Source organism: Cervus elaphus, chromosome 4 (assembly GCF_910594005.1).
Source record: "Cervus elaphus chromosome 4, mCerEla1.1, whole genome shotgun sequence".
NCBI classification, from domain to species: domain Eukaryota; kingdom Metazoa; phylum Chordata; class Mammalia; order Artiodactyla; family Cervidae; genus Cervus; species Cervus elaphus.
In genome coordinates this window covers 40,715,002-40,740,747 of record NC_057818.1, presented here as the reverse complement: position 1 = coordinate 40,740,747, position 25,746 = coordinate 40,715,002, and the positions used below count along the sequence as shown (strand labels likewise).

General features: G+C 44.8%; 1 long non-coding RNA gene across 1 annotated transcript; it reads right to left on the bottom strand.

Moving 5' to 3' along the window:
• Positions 1-693: 693 nt before the first annotated feature.
• LOC122690754 lies at positions 694-21,316 on the bottom strand. Its single transcript, XR_006340095.1, has 3 exons — positions 21,061-21,316; positions 20,701-20,878; positions 694-796 (listed from the first exon to the last, which is right to left on the bottom strand). It is a non-coding gene; the product is annotated as an uncharacterized LOC122690754 (long non-coding RNA).
• Positions 21,317-25,746: the final 4,430 nt, after the last annotated feature.

The window sequence follows — 25,746 nt, the reverse complement described above, 5'->3', positions numbered from 1 at the left end:
CTTTCCAGTGCTGACATTCTATAGAATGGGGAGGGGGAGCTCCGGGAAACCCTGGGAGGCAGCATGAACTCTGACCCTCTAGCTGTCTACTGCTTCTCACCAGGGACGGGCTGTGGGTGGAGAAGACCTGGGTGGAGGGCCGACTCCTCCAAATAAGAGGAAAAACTCGTGACTCAGGGAAAGGCAGAGGCTGAGTCAGCCAAGCCACAGGCTGTGGAAAAAATGAAGTCTCCCTGAAGCTTTTTCTGCACCTCGGGTAAGAAGCCCTTTCTCAGGGAAGGCTGGCTTCCAGACTTTAGGAACTAGGCTTTCAGGAGAGCCCCAGGCTCAGATTAGAGGTTCTAGTAATCACTTCTGTGGAAAATGCCAGGAATTTTTTTATTGGAGCAGTTCTTAAGTTCTATGTAAGTGTCAAGGAGTGTGTGTTAAACACTTCACATCCTATTTCTCCCCAGGCTGGACCTGTCATTCCCAGCTTTGGGCTAGAGAAAGAGAGACAGAGGCCAAAGCTAGGAAGGGTGAATTATTGAGAGGAAGGTGCAAATGTCTCAGCAAGAGGGAGAGAAAACAGAAGGGGCAAATAGTAACAACTGATGACCTTAGGTCAGAGGTCAGTGAAGGGTCAAAAGGTAAATGTTCTGAGCTTTGGGAGCCAGGATCCCTGTGGCAACTACTCACCTCTGCCTTTGTCCAAAGGACAGGACACAGTGCACAAGCCCTCGGTAGACTTCACTTGTCTGACTGTCATGTCATTTTCACACATCTTGAAAGTTTCTTCTGAGTTTTTTCCAACCACCTAAAGATATAAAACAAGCGACAGGCTAGAGTTTCCGGAGCCCTGACTTACAGCTGTTCATCATACTTTACCTGCAGCTCTTCCGTTGGTTTGAAACTATTCAAAACAGAAAGTGGGGGAAAACAAAGAAAAAAGGGAAACAGAGGCCATCCTACTTACAATGTGCAGATTTGGAATTAGTCAAGTTTTCATGATTCTCCTTGCTGCCTTAGTCAGTTACACAGCTGAGACTGAGTCTCAAGGCTACGGAAATGTGGGACTTTGGGGGGAAATATCTATTCAAATGGTTATGAAGATTGGTTCTAAAGAAGGACACCTGAGATATTAGGAAACTGATTTCAAAGGAAAATCTTTCAAAATGTTTGGATTTTGGATTGCTGAATTATTGGATCTGAAACCACGACCACATCTATACTCTGCTAAACCAGGGAACTGGAACTGCTGTGGTTTCCTCTCCCCTCCCCCTCTCTCTGCCATGTCAATATTTATTCTGTTCTGTGCGTAAATTTGCCCTGTGTTTGTCATTCCCAACCTGCGCATCCTTTTCATGTTTGTGGGCATTTTTGTTCCTGTTTCTCATCACGGGTGTCTCCAAGAGGCTCTGACCGGGCCAAACGGGAAAACAAGAGAGACGAAAAGAAACAGTGCCCTTTGAAAAATGCTTCAGGTGACGGAAATAAACGCGTTCACCTAAATATATTCTTCACAGTGATGTAGACACACCTAGCTTCTCAAATGGAAGAAAGCTAAGAGGCCTCTGCCAGTACCGGTTTAACAAGGCTCTATCTGCATCATCCATTCATTCAACAGTTATTGGACACTCTTTCTGTCACCCCAAGCAGCAGATGCCATGATGAATGAGGCACTGTTTCTGCCCTTGAGGCACTCACAGTGGAGCAGGGACAGACCTGTGAACACAGGCTTATCCTTGAGGAGTGAGAAGTGCTTGCCCCGAGCAGAGGGCAGAGGTCATCTCTGGTGAGAATGGTCTTGGTTGGATAACACATCTTGGAGCATTATTTTGGCATTAAAAAGTCAGCTTTAGAGGACTGGCTGGCAAAGAATTCTTCATCAGAAGCATTTGAGGCAAGAAGAGGAATTTTGGGGATAGGGAGCAAGAAAGCTAGAGAGAGAAGAAGGCCCAGCTTAAGGTGCAAGAGAGGGCCAGGGGAAGCCCTCTGAGAAGTGCGACCAGAGAAAGTTTCAAATGGCAAGGAAGGGTGATACTCCATCTTCTTTCCTTCACTTTGTTTTTTCTTTTTCTTTTTCAACTTTTTATTTTATATTGGAGTGCAGCCAATTAACAATGTTGTGATAGTTTCAGGTGAACAGTGAAGGGACTCAGTCATACATATACATGTATCCATTCTCCCCAAAAGTCCCCTCCCATCCAGGCTACCACATAACATTGAGCAGAGTTCCCTGTGCTATACAGTAGGTTCCTGTTGATTATCCATTTTAAATAAAGCAGTGTGTACATGTCCACCCCAAGTTCCCTAACCTTCCTTTCCCTGCATCCATCACCTCCCCACTCCCCAGCAACCAGAAGTTTATTCTCTAAGTCTGTGAGTCTCTTTCTGATTTGCAAGTAAATTCATTTGTATCATTTCTTTTTAGATTCCACATGATATTGCATTTTAATTACTTTCTGAGCTGCCCAAGAGGTTCCACATTTTGGGCCATTACCCCTCAGTGCTTCATAAAATCCACATTTTTGCTGGTGGGAAGGTTAGTTGTTCTATCCAGCCTCCATGGACAGCAATGCAGCAGCAGCTACCACACTGAAAGACGTCAGGACCCTTCTGTCCAGCTAGTCCAGTCTAGACATGTATGTCTAATAAATTCTAGATATTTATTCTAGTGCAGAAGGACTTGTGCTCATTTATCCATTGCAGCTTTGATTTCAGTGGAGAAGCAGTGAGAACAACCCAGATGATAACCAATAGGAGAATGGTTAAATAAATTACGCATGCCATAGAATGGCTTATCACACTTAAAGGGAAAGAGGCAGGTCATTATGTCCGGATGTGGAAGGATTTCCAAGATACGTTGAGTGAAAAAAGTAAGGTGCAAGAAGAAGTGTGATTTCCTATGTGAGTATGTATGAAAAATATTGCTGGCAGAATTCACAAAAAACTGGTCTCAGTGGTTGACTGTGGAAGAGAAAATTAGTGACTCAAACCCATGAGAGGGAGACTCACATTTTATACCCTTGTGATGTTCACAGTCCACATTGGATGGCGTGAACCTATGTAGCCTGTGTAACCAATAGGAAATGACAGTGTGTGACTTCTCCAAAATATGTCATAAAAGTCATGGCGTCTTCTGCCGTGCTGTCTCGGATCACTGGCTCCGGAGAAAGGCAGCTGCTTAGTCATGAGGATGGTGAGCAGCCCTGTGCAAGGGCCCTGTGGTGAGAAACAAGAGCCCTCCTGCTGACCGCCAGCACCAGTCTGCAAGTGTGTGAGCAAGCCAGCCTGGAAGGAGAGCATCCAGCCCCAAGGAAGCCCTGAGGTGGCTGCACCCCAGGCTCTTATCTTAGCTGCAACCTCCTGAGAGACCTTGAGGCAGGACCTTTCAGCTGAGCCACTTCCTAATTCCTGACCCACAGAAATCATGTGGTATAATAAACGTTTACTGTTTCAAGCCAATGAATTTTGAGATAATTTGTTATGTAGTACTAGATAACTAATAGGTCTTTGGAAATCTGTACCTTTTACATTTGTGCATGTCCAAATAATGGTGGTGGTGATGATGATAATAATCATAATCATATTAATAACCTAATATACACCATGGACTTTGTGGGCAATAATTCAAGGATTATTGCTGTTGGGTAGATTTGGGGTGGAGAGGTGGGAACCACTGCATGGGCAATGATCCCTGGGCTATGAAGGGACTCCACCTGGATGCTCGGAGAACCTGGCTTCCAGGTGTGTGTAAGAGGTGGGGCACCTCTGCAGGCAATGGAGAGCTCTTTGGGGCAGAGGTTTCATACTAGCTGCCTGCAGGCTCACAGACCCTTTATGCTTGGCTAGCACATTGGATTTTGTCTTTTTAAATTAAAAAACAATTATTTATTTTTGGCTGCACTAGGTCTTCGTTGCTGTGTGTAGGCTTTCTCTAGTTGTGGTGAGTAGGGCCTACTCTCTACCATTAGAGAAATGGCAGAAAGTGAAGAGGAACTAGCGAACCTCTTGATGAGAGTGAAAGAAGAGAGTGAAAAAGCTGGCTTGAAACTCAACATTAAAAAAACTAAGATCATGGTATCTGGTCCCATCACTTCATGACAAGTAGGAAGGGAAAAAGTGGAAGCAATGACAGATTTTATTTTCTTGGGCTCCAAAGTTACTGCAGACAGTGACTGCAACCATGAAATTAAAAGACGCTTGCTCTTTGGAAGGAAAGCTATAACAAAACCTAGACAGCGTATTCAAAAGCAGAGACATCACTTTGCCAACAAAGGGACAAATGTCCATATAATCAAAGCTATGATTTTTCCAGTAGTCATGTATGGATATTAGAGTTGGACCATAAAGAAGGCCGAGTGCTGAAGAATTGATGCATTCGAATTGTGGTGCAGAAGACTTTTGAGAGTCCTTTGGATTGCAAAGAAATCAAACCTATCTATCCTAAAGGAAATTAACCCTGAATATTCCTTGAAAGGACTGTTGATGAAGCTGAAGCTCCAATACTTTGGCCACCTGATGCAAAGAGCTGACTCACTGGAAAAGACCTAGATGCTGAGAAAGATTGAAGGCAAAAACAGAAGGGGGTGGCAGAGGATGAGATGGTTAGATAGCATCACTGACCCAATGGACCTGAATTTGAGCAAACTCTGGGAGATCGTGAAGGATAGAGGAGCCTGGTGTGCTATAGTGCATGGGGCCGCGAAGAGTCAGACACGACTTTGCAACTGACTGAACAACAGCAAGGGTTTATTCTCTAGGTTGCGGTGCTCTGGATTCTCATTGCAGTGACTTGTTGCAGAGCACAGGCTCAGTAGTTGTGGCTTGCAGGATCAGGGGAGTCTGCATGCCATGGAGCAAGTAATCCCTTGTGCCAAACCTTGTGCCCTAGAGCCCATGCTCCACAACAAGAGAAGCCACCACAATAATCCTCACACTGCAATGAAGAGTAGCCCCACTCACTACAGCTAGAGAAAACATGCATGCAGCAGTGAAGACCCAGCACAGCCCAAAATAAAGCAATAAATAATTGATTGATTAAAGGAAAGAATTGTCAACTTAAAAAAAAAGTGCACAATGTGAGAGTTGTGAATGACATTTTTATTTGGCCCAAAATGAGGACTGCATCCCAGGAGACAGCACCTCAGGTAGCTCTGAGAAACTCCTCCAAAGAGGCAAGGGGGAAAATTCAGTATATAGGTGATTTTGGTGAAGGAGGAATGCATGCAACCAAGCACATATTTTTCCAAAAGCTTTCTACTAGTCTCGTGAAGCTTTTGCCAGTCAAGAGGAATAATCGTCACCATAAAGGAATTTAGTGCTTTTCTAGATATGGGAGATACAAGAATTGGGCTCATAAAATCTGCTCCTGAAAATATCTAACTATCTGAACACTTGTCTTGCCTTTTTTTTTTTTTCCCCAAGCCTCATTTCTGCTCTCCACCTGGAAGGTGTTAAAGGTCAGCAGCTGCGGCAGCACATGATTTAATCCTTGGAGAGGTAGATGGCAAGTGCCAACTTGTGGTTGACAAAATGTTATAAGAACATTATTCATAATAGCTCCATAATGAATACAACTCATATCCACCAACAATAAATGGGTAATAGACAGTGGTGTATTCATATAATTGGATACTCCTCAACAGTAAGAAGAATGTGTGTGTGTGTGTGTGTTAGTTGTTCAGTCATGTCTGAATCTTTGAGACTCCATGGACTGTAGCCTGCCAGACTCCTCTATCCATGGAATTCTCCAGGTAAGAATACTGGAGTAGGTTGCCATGTCCTCCTCCAGGAAACAAAAATATTGCTATACAAAAGAAAATATGGGGGGGAGGAGCCAAGATGGCGGAGGAGTAGGACCGGGAGACCACTTTCTCTCCTACAAATTCATCAAAAGAATAACCGAATGCAGAGCAAACTTCACAAAACTTCACAAAAGAAAATATGTATCTCATAGGGATGAATCTCCCAGACACTATCTGGATTTTGGTGATGATCCCACATGTGTACACACACATAAGGGGCTTCCCTGGTGGCTCAGATGATAAAGAATCTGCCTGCAAGGCAGAAGACCTGGGTTCAATCCCTGGGTCAGGAAGATCCCCTGAAGAAGGGAATGGCAACCCACTCCAATACTCTTGCCTGGAGAATTCCATGGAGAGAGGAACCTGGAGGTTCCTCATGTAGTCCATGAGGTTGCAAAGAGTCAGACATGACTGAGTGACTAACACACGCAAACACACATGCATATGTGAACATTTATAAAACAATTCACTCATTTGAACATAAATCTTAAGATTTTTCTCTGTATTGTATGTATGTTATACCTCAATAAAGTAAAATAGATGTAGCTTTAAAAAATCTGCTCTGAGTGCTATTTGAGGGCATGCATCCCACAGTCCAGCTCCTTCCCAGTGTTTGGACTCTGAAGACTGAGCGTGGTTCTCGCAGGACGTGCCGTCGGCTGGTGTTTCCTGGTGCCTCTCCCGGAGCAGCATGGAGCCTGTGTGGGGCAGCCAGCTAGGGACAGAAGAGAGCAAACAATCTATCTGGGATTTTCTCCCCTACACTGTGCCCAGACAGTGAAGGCTGAGTGAAAATGCATGTGACATGTGATATTGTGATTTATAAAAATTATATATTTGGTCAGTCCCCCGTTTCTGGTACAGAGCTCCTAAAACTCTTGGTGTTTCCTAAGTGTCCAGAGCTATAAAAATGTCTCTGGTTATGTTAATGAGGTGACCTTTGGGATGCACCTAGGTGTGGGGGCAGGTTGCTAAGAGAACCAACTGCTTTCACTTAACGCCTCTGGCAACCACTGTACTCTGTATTTATGAGATTTTTTTTTTATTCCACTTAAAAGTGAGATCATACAGTATTTGTCTTTCTTTGACTTATTTCACTTGGTTTAATGCCCTCTAGGTCCATCCATATTGTCACAAATAGCAAGATTTTTTTCCTTTTCTATGGGAGTATAATATATTCAACTTATATTTATACTACGTCTTTGGGCTTACCAGGTGGTGCTAGTAGAAAAGAACCTGCCTTCCAATGCAGGAGACATAAGAGACATGGGTTCGAACCCTGGGTGGGGAAGATCCCCTGGAGGAGGGCATGGCAACCCACTCCAGGATTCTTGCCTGGAGAATCTAATGGACAGAGGAGCCTGGTTGGCTGTATTTCATAGAGTCACATAGAGTCGGACATGACTGAGGTGACTTAGCACATACTACATGTTTATTATTCATTTATCCATAGACACTTAAGTTGCTTCCACATCTTATCTATTATAAATAATATTTCAGTGAACATAAGGTGCATATATCTTTTCAAGTTAGTGTTTTCATTTCTTTTCGATAAACATCCAGAAGTAGAATTGCTAAACCATGCAGTAATTCTATTTTTAATTTTTTGAGGAATCTTCATACTGTTTTCCAAAGTGGCCTCACCAATTTACATTCCCACCAACAGCTCAAAAGTGTTTCCTTTTCTTCACATCCTCACCAACACTTGTTATTTCTTATATTTTTGATAATAGCCATTTTAACAGTTATCAGGTGATAAATTATCGTGCCTTTGATGTGGACTTCCCTGATGATTAGTGATGTTGAACATCTTTTCATGTATCCATGGCCATCTGTATGTCTTCTTTGGAAACACATCTATTCAGATCCTCTGTCTATTTTAAAATCAGACTGTTTGTTTGCTATTGAGTTGCATGAGTTCTTTATATTTTTTGGATATTAACTCCTTGGCAGAAACATGATCTGCAAATATTTTCTCCCATTCAACCTTTTCATTTTATTGATAGTTTCCTTTGCTGTGCAGATGCTTTTTAGTTAGATGTAGTCCCATTTGTTTATTGTTGCCTTTGTCACCTTTGCTTTCTTAATCTTAATTAAATTAATTAATTAATTAAATTAATCTTAAATTAAAAAGATCATCACCAAGGCCTATGCCAAGGAGCTTACTACCTATGTTTTCTTCTAGGAGTTTTATGGTTTCAGGCCTTACATTCAAGTCTTTAATCTATTTTGAGTTAATTTTTGTGTATTGTGTGAGAAAGTAGTCTAGTTTGATTCTTTTGTATGTCTGGTTTACCCAACACCATTTATTGCAGAGACTGTCCTTTCCCCATTGTATATTTTTTACTCCTTTGTCCTAAATTGATTATATATTCATCAGTTTATTTTTGCACTCTCAATCCTGATTCACTAATTTTTGTGTGTGTTTTTATGCAAATGCTACAGTGGGGTTTTTTTTGTGTGTTCGTTTTTTTCTCTTTTTTCATCCGTGACTTGTGGGATCTTGGTTCCCTGACCAGGGATTGAGCCCAGGCCTTGGCAGAGAAAACACAGAATCCTAATCAGTGGGCCTCCAGTGAATTCCCCATAGTGCTTTTAGTCTTTGTTCGAGTATTTTTCATGTGTGTATTTGCAATCCATATATATCTGTTGGTAAAGCATCTACTGGAATATTTTGACCATATTTAATTGGGCTATTTCCTATTTTGTTGAGTTTTGAGAGTTCTTTATATATTTTGGATCTATATCCCTTTGTCAAGTATGTGATTTGCACGTATTTACCCTCTGTCTGTGGCTTTTCTTTTTCTTTTAAAAGTGTCTTTTATAGAGAAAAAGTTTAATTTTGAAGAAGTGTAATTTATCATTTTTTCCTATGTGGATCATGATTTCGGTGTCTACCCTTTGCTTAACCCAAACTCACAAAGATTTTCTGTTTTCTTCTCAAAGTTTTATAATTTGACATTTTACATTAAGGTCAGCAGTCTACTATGAGTTAGTATTTGTATAAGACATAGGTCAAGGTTCATTTCTTTGCTAGCTATTCCAGCATCATTTGTTGAAAACATTGTCCTTCTTCCTCCTTTTCTTTAAGGAGTCTAAGCAGGGAGGTTTCATGGGGCATTTATGAAGATGCTGCTGTAGTCTTTCTTAAGAAACAGCAACACAACGCTCAACATCATTATACGTAAGAGACACAGAAGTTATGACCATCTTCCACACCCCTACCATATACGCAAATTAAAACCACAGTTGGATATCACAGCACACATATCTTAATGGCTCTAAAAAGAAAGAAATGGTAATACTGGGTGATGGTGAGAGTGAAGATCAATTGGACTGTCATACACTGCTACTAAGAATGCAAAATAGTCCAAAAGCTTGAGAAATAGTTTGACAATGTCTTAAGAAGCTAAACATACTCTCACCTGTGACCCAGAAACCTAATTCATAAATGTTTACTCAAGAGAAGCAAAGAGCCTTTGAGTCTGGGATTTTTTTTTTTTTTAGCATGATGCATTTGAGATTTATCCTTGTTTCTGGGTCTACAATAGTTTATTCCCTATTTTGGCTGAATTCCTTTTTATTTAATTGTATTGATATACCATCCACCACATAAAGGATTCTTAGGCCATTTCCAGTTTCTTGTTTCTATTAATAAACCTGTTACAAGCATTTGTTAACAAATTTTTCCGTAAACAAAAGACTTCTCCTAAGAATTCTTCAGCTGTTTCCTGACTAGGATCCCAGGAGTTAGAACTTCCGTTCCCTTTTCCAAAGTCACAGAAGGGAACTTCCCAGGTAAGAAGTCAGAATTTCCCTCCCCTGAATCTTAGCAAGCAGAACAGTGAATAAGTAAAGATAAATCAGCAAAATCAAAGACATACAGCAATAGCAAAATGCAAAAACCTCCCATATCAAATGAAATAAAGCACCACTAGACAAAACAGAAAGCAACTAAGACTAGAAATGGTCTTGCAAAGGCCAGGGCAAAATATCCTGCCAAAAATGTTTCTACAGGAGCAACCAGGGACTTCCCTGGTGATCCTATGATCAGGAATCCACCTGCCAATGTAGGGGACATGGGCTTGATCCCTGGCTTGGGAACTGAGATCTCATATGCCATGGGGCAGTTAAGCCCGCGTGCCACAACTACGGAGCCTGCCCAGGCGCTCTGGAGCCCACACTGGGCAACAAGAGAGACCAATGCAATGAGAAGCCAGTGCACTGCAACCAGAGAGGAGCCCCCGCTCGTTACAACTAGAGAAAACCTGAGCACAACTGCCAAGAATCAGTGTAGTCAAAAATCAATCAATCAATCTTAGAAAAAAGGAGCAAGCAACCAGAGTTAAGAGAAACAAAATTTCAGAAATGAACCTAGTTTGTAACTCTTCCCTAACTCCTCACCTCCAAACCCCAGAGCTGTAAGGGAGAAGAGAGAGTGAGAGGACAAAATCCTCGGGGGACCACTGAATAATGCCTTCCAGTAGAGAAAACAAGACTGAGATCATCAGCAGGCATGACTCTGGGAAGAGACACAGAAGTTATGACCATCTTCCACACCCCTACCATCCCCTGCGCCTCACTGCAGGTAGGATGAACCACCCGGTTGCCCTCCCTGTTTTGATTTTTCCTAATGGGCAGCGCAGTTAGAGATGGAACACAGAACAATCATGTAGCCATTGCTCTAATTTTCTCCGGCTACAGATTCCATAGGGATTCAGAAAATAGATGACTGCTATCTGAAAAAAAAATGTAGAAATATCTCCCCACCTAGAACTGCACTGTACTTTGATTTCTTTTAATTGCAATGGAAAAAAAAAAAAAAGTCTAGATCCCAGAGCAAAACTGCTCCTATTTCCTGTTTAAGTCATTACTAAGCTTTGCACAAGACCCATGAGCTGTTCCAGCCTGGGAGGGGCAATGAAGGGAGGGTTGGGTTAGTGTCTGTCCATTAGGTAAAGACACTGCCCACCTGTGCTAGCAGGTCTCTCATCTCAACTGCTTTGCCATCCAGAGTGAGTATTGTTTATTTGGAAACTAGGAAGCAGGCCTCAAAGCTTTGCCTGTAAGAATTATGGGCAACAGGTTGACTTAACCACCTAACAGAGAGACACTGCCTGACCCAACTCTCCCTTTATTCTCCCTCCCAGGAACAGCTCACAGAGCTGTCCTGAAAGCCTGGCATGAATAGAAGAAATTACACAGAGAGTTTGACATGGCTAGTGTCTGGATTAGCCTTTGCATTGCCTAGTGAAAGTAGAGTGAAAGTGTTAGTCCCTCAGTTGTGTTGGACTCTTTGCAACCCCAAGAACTGTAGCCTACCAGCCTCCTCTGTCCATGGAATTCTCTAGACAAGAATACTGGAGTGGGTAGCCATTCCCTTCTCCAGGGGATCTTCCCAACCCACGGACTGAACCCGGGTCTCCTGCCTTGCAGGCTGATTCTTTACCACCTGAGTCACCAGGGAAGCCCTTGTGTTGTGTAAAGATCCTTGAAAGTGTGTGTGTGTGTGTGTGTGTGTGTGTGTGTGTGTGTCTTTCTGAAATGAAAATACTGTAAAACAAACAACAATAACAATGACAAAACAGTAATGCAAAATCTAAATGTTTTGCCAAATTGAATTGCAAAGTTTACAAATGTAAACAACACTGTACCCAAGGGTTTATCTTGGTGTACCTCCCTCACGTACTCTCCCCCGAGTACTCTCCCCCAAGTCAGCCACTTTGATCTCGTTTAGGTATTTTCTCTCAGCCATCTAGGCTTTTAAAAAAGCTTTCATAATCAGTCTCGTGCTTCCTAGGTGGGACAGTGGTAAAGAATCTGCCTGCCAGTGCAGGAGACACAAGAGACACGGGTTTGATCTCTGAGTTGGGAAGACCCCCTGGAGAAGGAAACGGCAACTCACTCCAGTATTCTTGCCTGGAGAATCCCATGGACGGAGGAGCCTGACTGGCTCCAGCTCCAGGTCACAAAGAGACAGATACCACCGAGCACACACTACCTGATAGTCAATCTCAGACTGCATTGAGGGCTTCCAAGTACCTGTTTCAAAATTGGGAAAGGAGTACGTCAAGGCTGTATATTGTCACCCTGCTTATTTAACTTCTATGCAGAGTACATCATGTGAAATGCTGGGCTGGATGAAGCTCAAATGGGAATCAAGATTGCCAGGAGAAATATCAATAACCTCAGATGTGCAGATGACCCCACTCTAATGGCAGAGAGTGAAGAGGAACTAAGGAGCCTCTTGATGAAGGTGAAAGAGGACAGTGAACAAAGCTGGCTTAAAACTCAGCATTCAAAAAACTGAGATCATGGCATCCTGTCCCATCACTTCATGCCAAATAGATGAGGAAACAATGGAGACAGTGACAGACTTTATTTTGGGGGGCTTCAAAATCACTGCAGATGGTGACTGCAGCCATGAAATTAAAAGACGCTTACTCCTTGGAAGAGCTACGACCAACCTAGACAGCATATTAAAAAGCAGAGACAGTACTTTGCCAACAAAAGTCCATCTAGTCAAAGCTACGGCTTCTCTAGTAGTCATGCATGGATGTGAGAGTTGGACTATAAAGAAAGCTGAGCACTGAAGAATTGATGCTTTTGAACTGTGGTGTTGGAGAAGACTCTTTCGAGTCCCTTGGACTGCAAGGAGATCCAACCAGTCCATCCTAAAGGAGATCAGTCCTGAACATTCACTGGAAGGACTGATGCTGAAGCTGAAACTCCAATACTTTGGCCACCTGATGGAAGAGACAATTCATTAGAAAGGACCCTAATGCTGGGAAAGATTGAGGGACAGAGGAGAAGGGAGCGACAGAGGATGAGATGGTGGGATGGCATCACCGATTCAATGGACATGAGTTTGAGCAAACTCTGGGAGATTGTTATGGACAGAGAAGCCTGGCATGTTGCAGCCCCTGGGGTTGCAAATAGTCGGACACAACTGAGCGACTGAACAACAAGCACTTCGAGGCAGGGGACTGAGCGTGAAGTTAACGACTGAATTTTCTGCTTCTTCAAGGTAGAGGTCAGAGTGGGTGAATTGACACACAGGAAGTCTCTACAGCAGGGCAGGCATATAACAGACCTTGTGTAAGGATGAGCTGTTTTTATGACTGCTTTCTACATTGTGATCTGGGAGTGATTTGGGAATATCTATTTCCTGTTTAAGAAAGTAGGTCCCTTCTGCTTTTCATTCTCTGGTATGATGACTGCCCTGAACCTCCTGTTCCCTTCCTCCCGGCCAACATGAGCATCAGAGTCACATGGGCCTCTGGCTACAGTCCATGTCAAGATAGGGTTTCACCTATCCAAAGCCTGTTTGAATTTCTGGAGTCCAAACCTCCTTTTTCAATTTACAGTTTTCCTGAATTAATCATGTAAAGCAAAAAAACAGAATTTCCCAATTGGCAGTATGGCATTTAACAAAAATCCAGAATGTATTTATTTTCCATTTTCCTTTCGGTTTGAACATTCCCCAGTTCTGAACCCAGATAGGGTTTAATGCTTGTTGCATACAGTTGGGCAGGTTGTTCACTGCACAAAGATGCCCAGCAGAGATGAGAAGGCTGAAATCCAACCTTTACTTTCCACGCTGTATCCTTTAGGCTATGTGAGTCCAGAGAGGCCACTTTTCTTAGGTTGTCAGTCTAGAAGGGGAGTTTGGAGGTTATTTTTTAAAATCTACTGCCCACAACACAATCCCCTTTGAATTCTATAGAACCTCTCATTGAGCAAAACCACCCTTCAGGCTTATATGAGCAGGTCAGGCACCTGGGTCTCTTGAATGACCTAAAGATGTTCCTTACAAGATTTATGTTTAAAACCAGTGGTATTCAAGTGTGGATGGTTTTCCTCCCCAGAGGACACTGGGTAAGGTCTGTGAGCATTTCTGGTTGCCACAACTGGAGGTTAGTAGTTCTGGCTTCTAGATAGAGGCCAGGGATGCTGCTAAACGCCCTCCTATGCACAGGGCAGCCCCACAACAAAGAATTATCCAGCCCCAATATCTGCAGTGCCGCTGGAGGGAAACCTTATCCCAAGTGAATGGAACAAAGCTACCAAATAAAGTGGGTTAGATTTTCCCTTCTTGACGCTGCTCCTTTTTACAGAGGGGCGGCAGGAGGTATTGAGGACCCTTGGGGAGGGGGACCTGTGGACAGGAGCTGCAAGGCCCAGCCGCCTCTACTGGGCTTCTCCCCAGGTATCCCCTTGGATATCCAGGTCTGACCACAGAAAGCTGTGGTTCCCACACATACTGGCAGCCCTCTGAGGCTGCTTCTTCCTCAGCACTCAGAGGCTTGGATGACCAAAGATCTGACACTAGATATGGCGTGGTTCTTCTTCATGAGAGTTAATATCCAAGGCTTGGTTCTTCCCCAGTGTACAGGCTGTCAGCGGCCGGCTAGATGTGCTCAGTCGTCCTCTCACAACTCTGAATCTCCGCTGCTTCCTCTTCTGAAACACCCTGCACTCTGAGTTTCGCCGGGGAGATCCAGCCTTCAGGCCTCAGGTGAACCGTCCCTCCCACTGCAGAGGCTTCCCTGACTCCCGCTCTAATTCCTCTCTCCACAGCATCCTCGCTAATTCCTCTCACTGCTCTGCTGCTCAACAGCGTGATCTTCTGTGATTCTGCTTCTTTGGAGACTAAGACCCAGAGGACAAGTGACTTGGGTTCATTCCCCATGTGCACACCCAGAACATGCAATGCTGTTCCTGTTGTGGTTGGTTTGAGTCTCCCTTAGGAGCATGGCAACCCACTCTAATATTCTTGCCTGAAAAATTCCATGGACAGAGGAGCCTGGTGGGCCACGGTCTGAGGGTCGTAAAGAGTCAGACCCAACTGAAGTGACTTAGCATGCACGCAGGCATGTAGGAGCACAGGCTAGAGTTAGGGAATGTACTAGAAATGTTCTGGTGCCAACATGTTGAGCTCTGCCTGAAGTTTCAGCCACATTCATTACATTCATAACTTGTTTTCTTTAAGAGGGATCCCTCTTGACTGTTGGCATCACAATTGCTTTTGAAAGTGCTTGCATATGTCTACTATTTATGAGTGCTCTTTCCCTTAGAAATTTTCTGATGGAGCATGAAATTTAACCTTAGAATACATCTGTACCTCTCTTCATTACACATGTCCTCATTATCTAAGGAGAACCACTGTCAGAGAAAAGCCCCTTAAAGTGAGTCAGCTCAAATGGGGACACAATAAGAAAGAAAAATTAAAAAGAAAAAAGTGCCTTTCTGTTAAAAAAAAAGGAAATAAAATTATGAAAATGTTTAGCTTCCATTTAACAAAATGTGGCTTATGCTTGCAACTACCCAAACATGCTTAGGATGAACAAAGGTTGAGTCATGTTGGTTTGGAGGAGGCATATATCTTCAGACAAAATGTGATCACTTGATATGACATTCCCCTCTTCTGACTCTTCCTTGTGGGTTATAAGGGAGAGTTTTGAAAAAAAAAAATATATATATATATATATATAATTATTTTATCAATTTTCTTAACCCATTGACATTCAAATCATTCTCTTTTGAAACAACTGTTCTGTCACTAATCTAGTGATTTTCTCCAACTGTTAACTGGTTTTTTATATATATATATTTATTATATATATTTTTGATGAATTTTTTATCTTGTCAAAATGAAATATATTTTAAAAAACACTTAGAGAGAGATGAGAAATGAGAGACAGAGAGAGATGAGGATAGATGTTCGAAAATTCACAGACATTAACACTTTTAGTCTCTGTAGCACTGGTGAGACACGCTGAGCTGCCCTGGGAGAGAGGACAGCTTGCTGCTCTTGGCAGGAGAGGAGAAAGTATCTTAAAGTGAGATTTCCTTGTATCTCCCCGCCACCCCCCGGCCCACTTCCCTGATGACACCTCCTATTTCCCATGTATAGGGACCCATTTATTTTGAAAGATGTTCGCATCCATCGGGCTCGGTGGGTTCCACCATTTGAGCAGGTGTGGTGAAGGAGGGGAGGCAGGGGCAGGCAGGCCCTGATGTCACCCTGACAGCCAGAATCGGCATTTTCATCTTCTCCAAGCAGCAGAGGCACTCCTCTCCCCTACTGCCTGCAGACTTTTTATAATAGCAATAAGACAACTCTGGGGAAGATCATCTCGTATTAACTCCGGGGAGTAATCATCTAATCACATTCCAGGCTGATTTGAGGCACTCATCTGGACCGAATGCCTCCCCACACCCCGGGAGCAGCTTTATGAGGCAGCAGCCAGGCCCCATCGAGCCTTATTGCTTAATTAAAAACAAATTCCCGAGTAATTTATTTTTTGGGGTTTTTATTATTTTTTTATTTTTTGTCTTCCCATAAAACCTCCAGCCGCACAAAGGGTGAGGGAGAGCCCAGGAGCTGGAAGAGGAAGTGGAGATTTATAGCTCTGGCTGCCGGGCTGGCCGCTGGCATTCAGGGTCGAGGCTAAACAGGAACATCCTGCGAGGCCAGTCTGCGGGCTGTGGAGGGTGACAGGCTGGGAGGCACGTGGGTGGGACACGTGGGTTATAAAACAAGAGCAACCCTCAGGCTTGACCTGGTGTTGGGATGACAGCCCTGTGCTGTGACAGACCCTCCAAAATGCCACCACCGCAGCTGGGGCCTTAACTTGCCTGCCCAGGGCTGCTGGAGGCGCCCTCAGAGCTGCCAGCCCTGCTCAGGCCCTGCTCTGTGCCCAGGGAACCCCAGTGGTTGCAGCCTGGCATCTGGAGCTCCCAGGATGCCTCTGGGCCACTTGCTTTTTTCCTCTGGGCCTCAGTTTCCCCAAGTGAACAGTTTCCCACCTGCCTTACAAGGTGATGAGGGGATCAGAGTGGATGGTGGTGCTGGAGAGGCTGGGGCCGCCCTCTCACATGTAGGGAGTGAAGACAGTGTGAGTGGGGGCTGGGCTTTAAACAAGGAGATGAGGGTCCCAGCACCCAGATGAGGCTGTGAGTGCAGAGCCTTCCCTCAATCATCTGTGCTGGGACTCAGCAGGGTGTGGGACAGAGGCTGCAGAAGGGATCGTGTGTGTGCTCAGGTGCACCAAAGTGCTGGAGGTATGTGTGCATGTGTGTGGTGGGCGAGAGTGTGTCTACAGAGGCCCAAGTGCCTTCCTATGATCTGTCTGTGAATGGAGAATACCATTAAAGGGCCCATACTCTGAGGCCAAGCTGTCATAATTCAAATCCCAGCTCTACTTTGGGCTAGTGACTTAACCTCTCTAAACCTCAGTTTTCCTATCTGCAAAATAGGAATAATGATGGCATTGACCTCTTTGGGTTGTTGTGAAGCTTAAATTTGTTAATCCAAGCAACACTGCCTGGAAAGTGTTTCACAAGCATTCTGACATCTATGAGTGTGTGGATGTGACTTGTAAAAATTACATGTAATACAAATTTCTCTAACTTAAGTCACATTTCCCATAGACTTTAATTTTAAAAATTAGGGATGAGACTTCTAGGAATAATTTTGTTCACATGTTAAAATAAAATCACCAAAAATGTGGCAAATCTTTACAAGTCACGATTTTTACAGGAATGAGGATGCTTACATTGGAGTACAAACCAGGGAGAAATTGAGCCCCAAACTGAAAATAGAGTTATTGTCTCTATCTCACAATTCTGATTGACTGAAAAGCTGCGTCCTGAAATTGCAGTTCTGTAGGAGAGTTGAGCCCCAAATGCTTGTCTTCTCCTCACTCTCCTCTCCTCCCACCCCCATCATCACTTCAGAAATGAGCCAAGTGGCCAAAATCAGCTCTGGGAAGATTGCAATCAAGAGCGGAGATCTCCAACCACTTCAAAAAGAGGCAGCCTTTCCTGGGAAATTTAAGGGTCATTCATTAGCATCTGCAGAAAAACATTCCTGAAAAGAGACTCTGGGTAGAGCGGCTATCACAGAAGGGGAGGCTTTGACTGTGATCACAGTGGGTGCAAAGAAAGCCCAGAATCAACCTAGAAAGTGACTATTGGTAAAGGCAGGCCCTTGAGGGTCTCTGAAGTGGCTGCTCAGTTTTCCTTCTCTGAGAAGTTGGCAGAGCCTGGTGGTGGCTTAAAATAACCCTGATGAATCTGTGGGGTCTATGGGGACAGCTTCCCTGGTGACTCAGATGGTAAAGAATCTGCAATGTGGGAGACCTGGGTTCGATCCCTAGGTCGGGAAGATCTCCTGGAGAAGGGCAAGGAAACCCACTCCAGTATTCTTGCCTGGAGAATTCCATAGACAGAGGAGCCTGGTGGGCTCCAATCCACGGGATCACAAACAGTCAGACATGACTGGGTGACTACACTTTCTTCTTTCTTCTTCATGGGGACAGCATTGATCTCAGAGCCACATGTCCAGGATTCAAATATGTACCCTTTTATCTCACCAGCTGAGGGCCACTTCCTGAGGCTTTTCAGAGCACTTGGATGTTGAAAGTTGCCTCTCTGAGTTGTTGGTAGGATTTGAAGTGGTTACTTGGACAGCAGACAGTGCTGGCCTAATCAATGTTAGTTCTGTAGCAGATACTTGCTGCCCACTTATACCCTGTATTAAATTGAAGGCCAACAACCAGTCTCTGGATCTATTTGCCAGAGTTCACTGGTAAATTCCAGGACAAAAAATCCATAGACATTCCCGGAATCAACCTGCTGCGACAGCCCTCACCACTAGCTTTGGTGAATTAATACCCCAGCTCCCTCACACTTCAGGTAGGATGCCTGAGGTGGGGTCTCCTGCAGTTGCTCACAGCTCCAGCGTACCTGAAAACCCTTTGTTGGCAGCCTTCTCTTACCCATCTCATTTCCTCTCCCCCCTGCCAGTGTTTGTCTTTACCTCCCAAATAAACTACTTGCATGAAAAGCCTTATCTCTGGCTTTTTCCTGGTGAACACCAACTAACATCCTTAGCCTAGCCCAGCCATTAAAACCATTAACTCGTTAAAACCACAAAACTCATTAAAACCAAGTACACCGGGCCTACAGAGACATTTTTATTCACTGTTTTCTCCTGTGTGGCATCCTCTCTCCCTTCTGGCAGAAATACCTGTTTTCTTTGGGGAAACTGAGACTTTCTCTCCCATCATCCCTTTCATTCAGGGAGGATTGACCCCAGTCTTGGCCCTGGAGGTAGGTATGAGATGTGAGTCTGCTGGACTAGAGAGCTGTGTCTTCCACCTGCAGTTGGTTCAGGGATGTGCACACGATCTGAGCCAGGCCAGGATCCGACTCAGTCCCATTGCTATGCTCCTGGGAAAGAACTGTCCTGACACTGGGAAGTTTGGGCCAATCAGATATGACCAACATTCTCCAAGATCAGTCGACCTGAGTGAGAGTAAAGCTGACATGGAGGAAAATATGGTTGAGAGGTGGAGAAAAGCATATTCCTAACAGAATCTTTGAGCCTTGAATCCAGCCATGTCTGAAGCTACAATGCCCCCATCCTTTTCAGTCACATAAACCAATTTTTTCTGCCCTCCACACTTTTTGTTTACAGGGGCCAATTCTGAGTTTGATTTTGGCACTTCCAACGGACTAATACACACTTTCATCCTTCTCAGCTTTCAGTTCGGGAGGAGACGGTATGTGGCTTTGAGATTTTTCTCCTTTCTGGGTGTAGATTCTTCACAGGTAAAGTTGGTTTGAAACTAATCCCTTCAAAAGTTGCCTGAGGAATAAGTGTGTCCACACCATTTATCAGCTGGGGTGTTTTTGTTTATTTTTTTTTTAACTTTCTACTCTTGTATTTGGGTATAGCCTATTAACAATGTTGTGAGTTTCAGGTGAACAGTGAAGGGACTCAGTAATACATATATATGGATCCATTCTCCCCCAGACTCCCTTCCCATCCAGCCTGCCACATACCATTGAGAGAGCTCCATGTTTCTATACAGTAGTTCAGTTGCTCAGTCATGTCTGACTCTTTGCAACCCCATGGACTGCAGCATGCCAGGCTTTCCTGTCCTTCACCATCTCCTAGAGCTCAGACTCAGGCCCGTGGAGTTGGTGATGCCATCCAACCATCTCATCCTCTGTCATCTTCTCCTCCTGCCTTCAATTGTTGCCAACATTAGGGTCTTTTCTAATGAGTTGGTTAGTCACATCATGTGGCCAAAGTATTGGAACCTCAGCTTCAGCATCAGTCCTTCCAGTGAATATTCAGGACGGATTTTCTTTAGGATTGACTGTTTTGATCTCCTTGCTGTCCAAGGGACTCTAAAGAGTCTTCTCCAATACTACAGTTCAAAAGCATCACTTCTTTGGCACTCAGCTTTCTTTATGGTCCAACTCTCATATTCATACATGACTACTGGAATAACCATAGCTTTGACTAGATAGAACCTTTGTTGGCAAAGTAATGTTTCTGCTTTTTTTAATATGCTGTCTAGGTTAGTCATAGCTTTTCTTTCAAGGAGTAAGCGTCTTTTAATTTCATGGCTGCAGTCACCATCTGCAGTGATATTTGAGCCCAAGAAAATAAAGTCTGTCACTGTTTCCTTTGTTTCCTCATCTATTTGGCATGAAGTGATGGGACCGGATGCCATGATCTTAGTTTTTTGAATGTTTTGTTTTAAGCCAGCCTTTTCACGCTCCTCTTGCACCTTCATCAAGAGGCTCTTTAGTTCCTCTTTGCTTTCTGCCATAAGGGTGGTGTCATCTGCATATCTGAGGTTATTGATATTTTTCCCAGCAATCTTGATTCTGGCTTATGCTTCATCCAGCCTGACATTTTGCATGGTGTACTCTGCATATACAGTAGAGGGCTATACAGTAAATCCTTGTTAATTATCCATTTAAAATATAGCAGTGTGTACATGTCCATCCCAAACACCCTAACTGTGCCTTCCAACTGGGCTGTTGTTGGATGCAAGTAGCAGAAACTCCAACTCAAACTGGCTTAAACAAGAAGGAATTTTATTACCTCTCATAACAGGAAGCTGAATGGCAGGAGAGTTTGCAGGGTTGTTTGACTCAGTGATTTGGCCACATCCTTCAGGATCCTGTTTCTCTCAGTTCCTCGGCCCTGCGGTCTTCAGGGTGGTGGTTCCCTGTCAGGATGGAGGCTGAATTCCAGACTTCTCATCCCTACATAGCACCATCTAGAGGAACAAGAAGGGAGTATTGGCTTTCTTTCTATATGTACCTCATTCTTAGAAAGAGACACTGTCCCTGAGCCCCTAGTAGAATTTTGTAACAGCCAAGATAAATGAAATTACACAGCAATAACAAAAAATCTCAAAGTGCTAGTGACTTAAAACTACAAAATTTTATTTTCACTTACGTTGAGCGACAGAGCAGATCTGCAGAGGGCTGTCTCGCTGAAGTCTTTCAGATACCCGGCTGAGGGAGCAGCCGCCATCTTGGATGTTGTTGGTTGCTGCGCAAAGCGCTCTCACCAGCAGTTAAATGCTGCGCCTCAGAAGAGACACACAGAGCTTTGTCTCATGACTCATTGGCTAAGGTTAGTTTTATCAACCCACTTGACCACAAGGAGACCAGGAAACAAATATTCCCCTGCCAGAAGTGGGAAGAACTGGAAACAGTGCTAACGATTGTCCCAATTGCTCTCATTGGCCAGAATGGGGATGTTTATAAACCAGTCCCTGTCAAGGAGGGTTGGATGTTATGATTGACTTAGAGCCTTGCTTGGATGGGGTATGGGTTCTGGCTAGTTAACTGCAAAGACTTCTACCTCTATAAATGTATCTGCGACCACATTTATAGATAGTGAGATATACATAGTGAGGGCATTTTCATTGGCATAAGCCAGGGGAGGGAGGCGGCAGTGGCTGTGGGGAAGATATTCTTCACCCAGATGATCCTGTGTCCTGATTGGGTGACTCTAGTCCAGGTTTTCTACCAGGGCCAAAGCTTCTTCCAAGGACTTGCATGTCTAACTGAAGTGGGGTGACCCAGGAATCCTTGTAGGCAGTGGGGAGAAGGCTGCTCCTGGCATTGGTCCTATGTATCATTCATGAGCTCATCAGGATAATTTCAGAGCCAGAAGCTCAGACACTGTTATGTCAGGGGTCCGTCAGAGGAGCAGAACCTCTGTGAGACTATGTATCATAAAGGATTTATTATAGAGACTTGACCTTATCCTCCTGTGGGAGCTGGTTTAACAGATGGCATGAGACCATCACTTCTGTGTCTGATCCTGGAACCAGGAACCTGCAGGGCAGGTGACTGGGAAGGGATGATGCACATTGTGTGTGTGTGTGTGTGTGTGTGTGTGTGTGTGTGTGTGTGTGTGTGTGTGTGTGTGTGTGTGTGTGTGTGTGTGTGTGTGTGTGTGTGTTGGGGCAGGTGATATAAGGATGAAATGGCCCAGGGAGGTTGGCACTGTATCAAGTCCTCACTGTGTCCCCACCTCCAGTTTTACCCTTGAGGGTGTTCTGCAAGAGGTGCTGGCATCCTTCTTAAAGGCCCAGAACCAGAGAAGCTAGAGGAGGACCCAGCAGGAGCTGGATGCTCCATAGGCCTGGTTGCAAGCTGCACCAGCCCCATGAGCCAGCAGATCCTGCCAACGTCAGCGACAGTGGCGCCTCATGAGGAGCACCAACCTCAGAGCTCTGAAGAGATGCTGCTGCTGCGCTTCCACCTCCAACTCTCAGGCAGAAGGCCTCTTGTGGCCTCTCACACTGAGACCCTGCATGAAAAGGAATACTGGGAAATAGAATTCCAGCTCAGCTGCATTGTCGCTACCAGTCCATCCCAGAGCCCCTCATTTTGCTGCAACTGGTTCCTCCTTTAAGAACTCAGTGGAGTGGCATCTATAACTATTTTCACTGACTCCAGCATCCATCCTCCTTTCTTTTTAAAATAACTCCTTGATGCCTTTCAAGGAACATCCTCTTTCCCATAATCTATTCAGGTGTTTCCAGGATAGAAGCGTGTGACCCAGCCACAGAGTAGGGAGACAGAGACCTGATCTAAATGGTCAAATCAGGGTGAAGGAATCCTGGGACTGGAGGAAGGGCTACCAGAAAGAAACATTCCTTTTGTTTCTAGCTAGACCTCAGCTTGACTGAGAGAACGTGTGGATTGCTGCTGCTATGAAGGGAGGATCTGTCTGAGCAGGCAGACAGCACAGAGCAAAGATATGACAAGAGAGAAAGGGATCTGAAGACATTGTTTCATTTGGATCAAACCATTCTTGAAGGCAGTTCTACTCTGACCTTTCAATTATGGGGTACAATAAATTCCCTTTTTGTTTCACCAGTTTGAGTTGGGTTTTCTGTTACTTTCAACCAAAATAGCCCCAGCTGATGCACTCAGTGGTCACAGGCCAAGTCAGTGATTCCTGGAACTGCAGCTCAGAGACCTTGTATGCATGGGACCAAAGTGGAGAAGACTCACCCACCTCAGTGCTCCTGAGCCAGAGCAGACCATTGGGTTCCACAGAGGTGTGGATGAATTAGGAGAATGAAAACGGCGTAAGAAACTGGAGCTGAAGTCCAGCTCCAATCCTGATAATCTCTAATACCCTTTGCTTCTCCCTCACTCCTCTGAACACCATTTTCTTGTTTACATGCCTTCACTGTCCCTTGTACCAGGTGTTGGTGCAGAGCTCCCTAACATGGACCCAATTCAGTGTTCCTTGTGCCTGGAGACCTCTGTTTTCACATAGAACTAAGCAAAATGTGAGGAAATAAAGTTTCCTGACTTCATTATAATAAAAGGTGCAATTTGCTTTGGTATTTTATTCCATAATTTATTCTTTTTTCAAAAAAGAAAAGAATGATCATCACCACCTGCTAACATTGATTCTTTGAAGTTTTTGGAATAGACTTTTTAAAAACATTTGCCCAAATTGTCCTCTGCAAGGCATGCTTGGATATGTGCTGGCCTGCAGGTGGGTCACTGGGTAAAGTGTTCAAGAGATGCTTTTCAGAAGCACAGTCCTGCCACAGAGATGGCCTTGAGATGATCCATGGTTTAGCACCTGGCTAAACCAGCTGTCGGTGCACTAGCTGGCACCCACCCTCATTCACTCCCCGGGCACCTGCACGGAGCCTGCTTTGTGCTGAGCCCTGGGACTCAGAGTGGGTTTCTCAGAGCTCACGGTCAAGGAGGCAGGTGTGTGTTTATAACACCTGTAGAGGGTCGTGACAAATCCCAGACCCTAGTATCTGGACTAAGGGGCACCTAGCCCAGTCTATCGGACCTGGGTGGAGCTGTGATCACCCTGGAGACCTGGGCCACATGTCTGCAATGGCGAGGTGCAGCTTATTCCAAAGTCCCAGCTCTAAGACTGATTCTTTTTTTTTTTTTCGGATTGGTTCTTGATGCTCATGAACTATCCATTCAGCAGTAGAAAGAGCCAGGATAGAGCAAATCTTAATGAGACTTACTGCGCCTGGCCCTCTTCACTTCTTACAACACAGGGGAGACAGTCCTACTGTACAGAGAGGAAGTCCTGACTCTCAGAGGCCAGGTGACTTGCCCAAGGCCACGCTGCTGGGGAGTGTCTCAGTTGGGATCTGAACCCAGATTTTTCTACCACTGATTAAAAACTTGCAGATGCCAGGGCCCTACCCCTAAGGCATTCTGGCTTAATTTTGGGAAGGTGAGGTCTTGCCTTTGGAACTATTCTGGAAGCTCCCTAGATGGTTGAAATGTGCAGCCAGGATCGAGCAGCCACTGATCTGGACACAGGTTCTTCTGAAGAGAGGCCAGCCCCAACCCATCCTGTGTGCCACCCATGACTGGGGCAGGGAAGTGTGGGCAGCCACTGCAAGGCCCAGCCATCACTACAGGGTGGGGACAGACCTGTGGGCTTTGTTCTCTAGCACTGGTGGAAGGGGATCAACTAAGGCAAGGTGGTCTGGGAAGGCCTTCCTGATATGGTGGCATCTAGTGTGCTCCCTACCCTCAGGAGCTAAAAGGAGCCAGACAGCGAACAGGAAAGTCCATCCTGGTAGATTTGCTTGGGATTGCACAGTCTGGGCAAAACCTGGACAGGTTGGTCCCCTAGTCTGGAGGTGGGGGTGAGGTGAAGCTGGAGGGAGGCAGGAATTTTAGGATTTCATTCTCTGTTTAGTGTTTCTGGGAGAAACATTCCTTGGTCTCCCTGCAGGAAGGCCTAGGAAATGTTGCCACTGGGTTTCAGGGAACAGTTGAGCCTCTGGGTCTGAGAAAAAAGAACCTAGGTGGGAGTGTCTCTCTCATCTGATTTGGGGCCTTGAGACTGAGCTTCCTCAGTTCTTGGGGCCAATTAGCCCTCTGTCTTCATTATTTAAGGCCATGACTTACCTGTTACTCCACAAAGTCAGAATGGGGCTGCCACCATAAATGCCCCTGGAATGGGGCCCGGGTGGCTGGCAGAGCCTCCTCCGAGAAACATCAGCCTCAGTGAGCGGACGGTAACTATCATTTACATTAATTAGGCAGCCGGATAATAGGATGTTCAATAGTTATTACAGCCTGTAAATTCTGCAGCAAACACCGCCAGGAGCCAGGAGCTGGCAGGGGCTCCTACTTTGCAAAAATCAGTCCTGTTCTTACCCTGGCAAGCAACACCAGGGCTTTAAATTCAGGGGGAAAGGGAGTCTTTATCAAATTCCAGAAGAATAGCTGATGTCAGGAGAGAGGCCTACCCATGTGATCCAGCCAGCACTGTGCGATCCTGGGTGGATTAATCTCAAGTGTCCTTGGCCAGCAAACAGGTGACCAGTGCCAAGGCTCCACCAAGAGTGTTGGCTCGGGGTGGGGGGGCAGCTTGGACAAGTGACAGCTCCTGTGTGTTTGAAAGAAGAGACCACATATTGTGGGAACTCTCCACATTTGGGGGTGATATGCACAGTAAGTGGAGTAGGAAATGGCAACCCACTTCAGTATCCTAGCCTGGAAAATGCCATGGACAGAGGAGTCTGTTGGGCTACAGTCCACGGGGTCGCAAATTTAGTCGGACACAACTAAGCGACTCAGCATACTGAGCACACACACACACACACACACACATAAA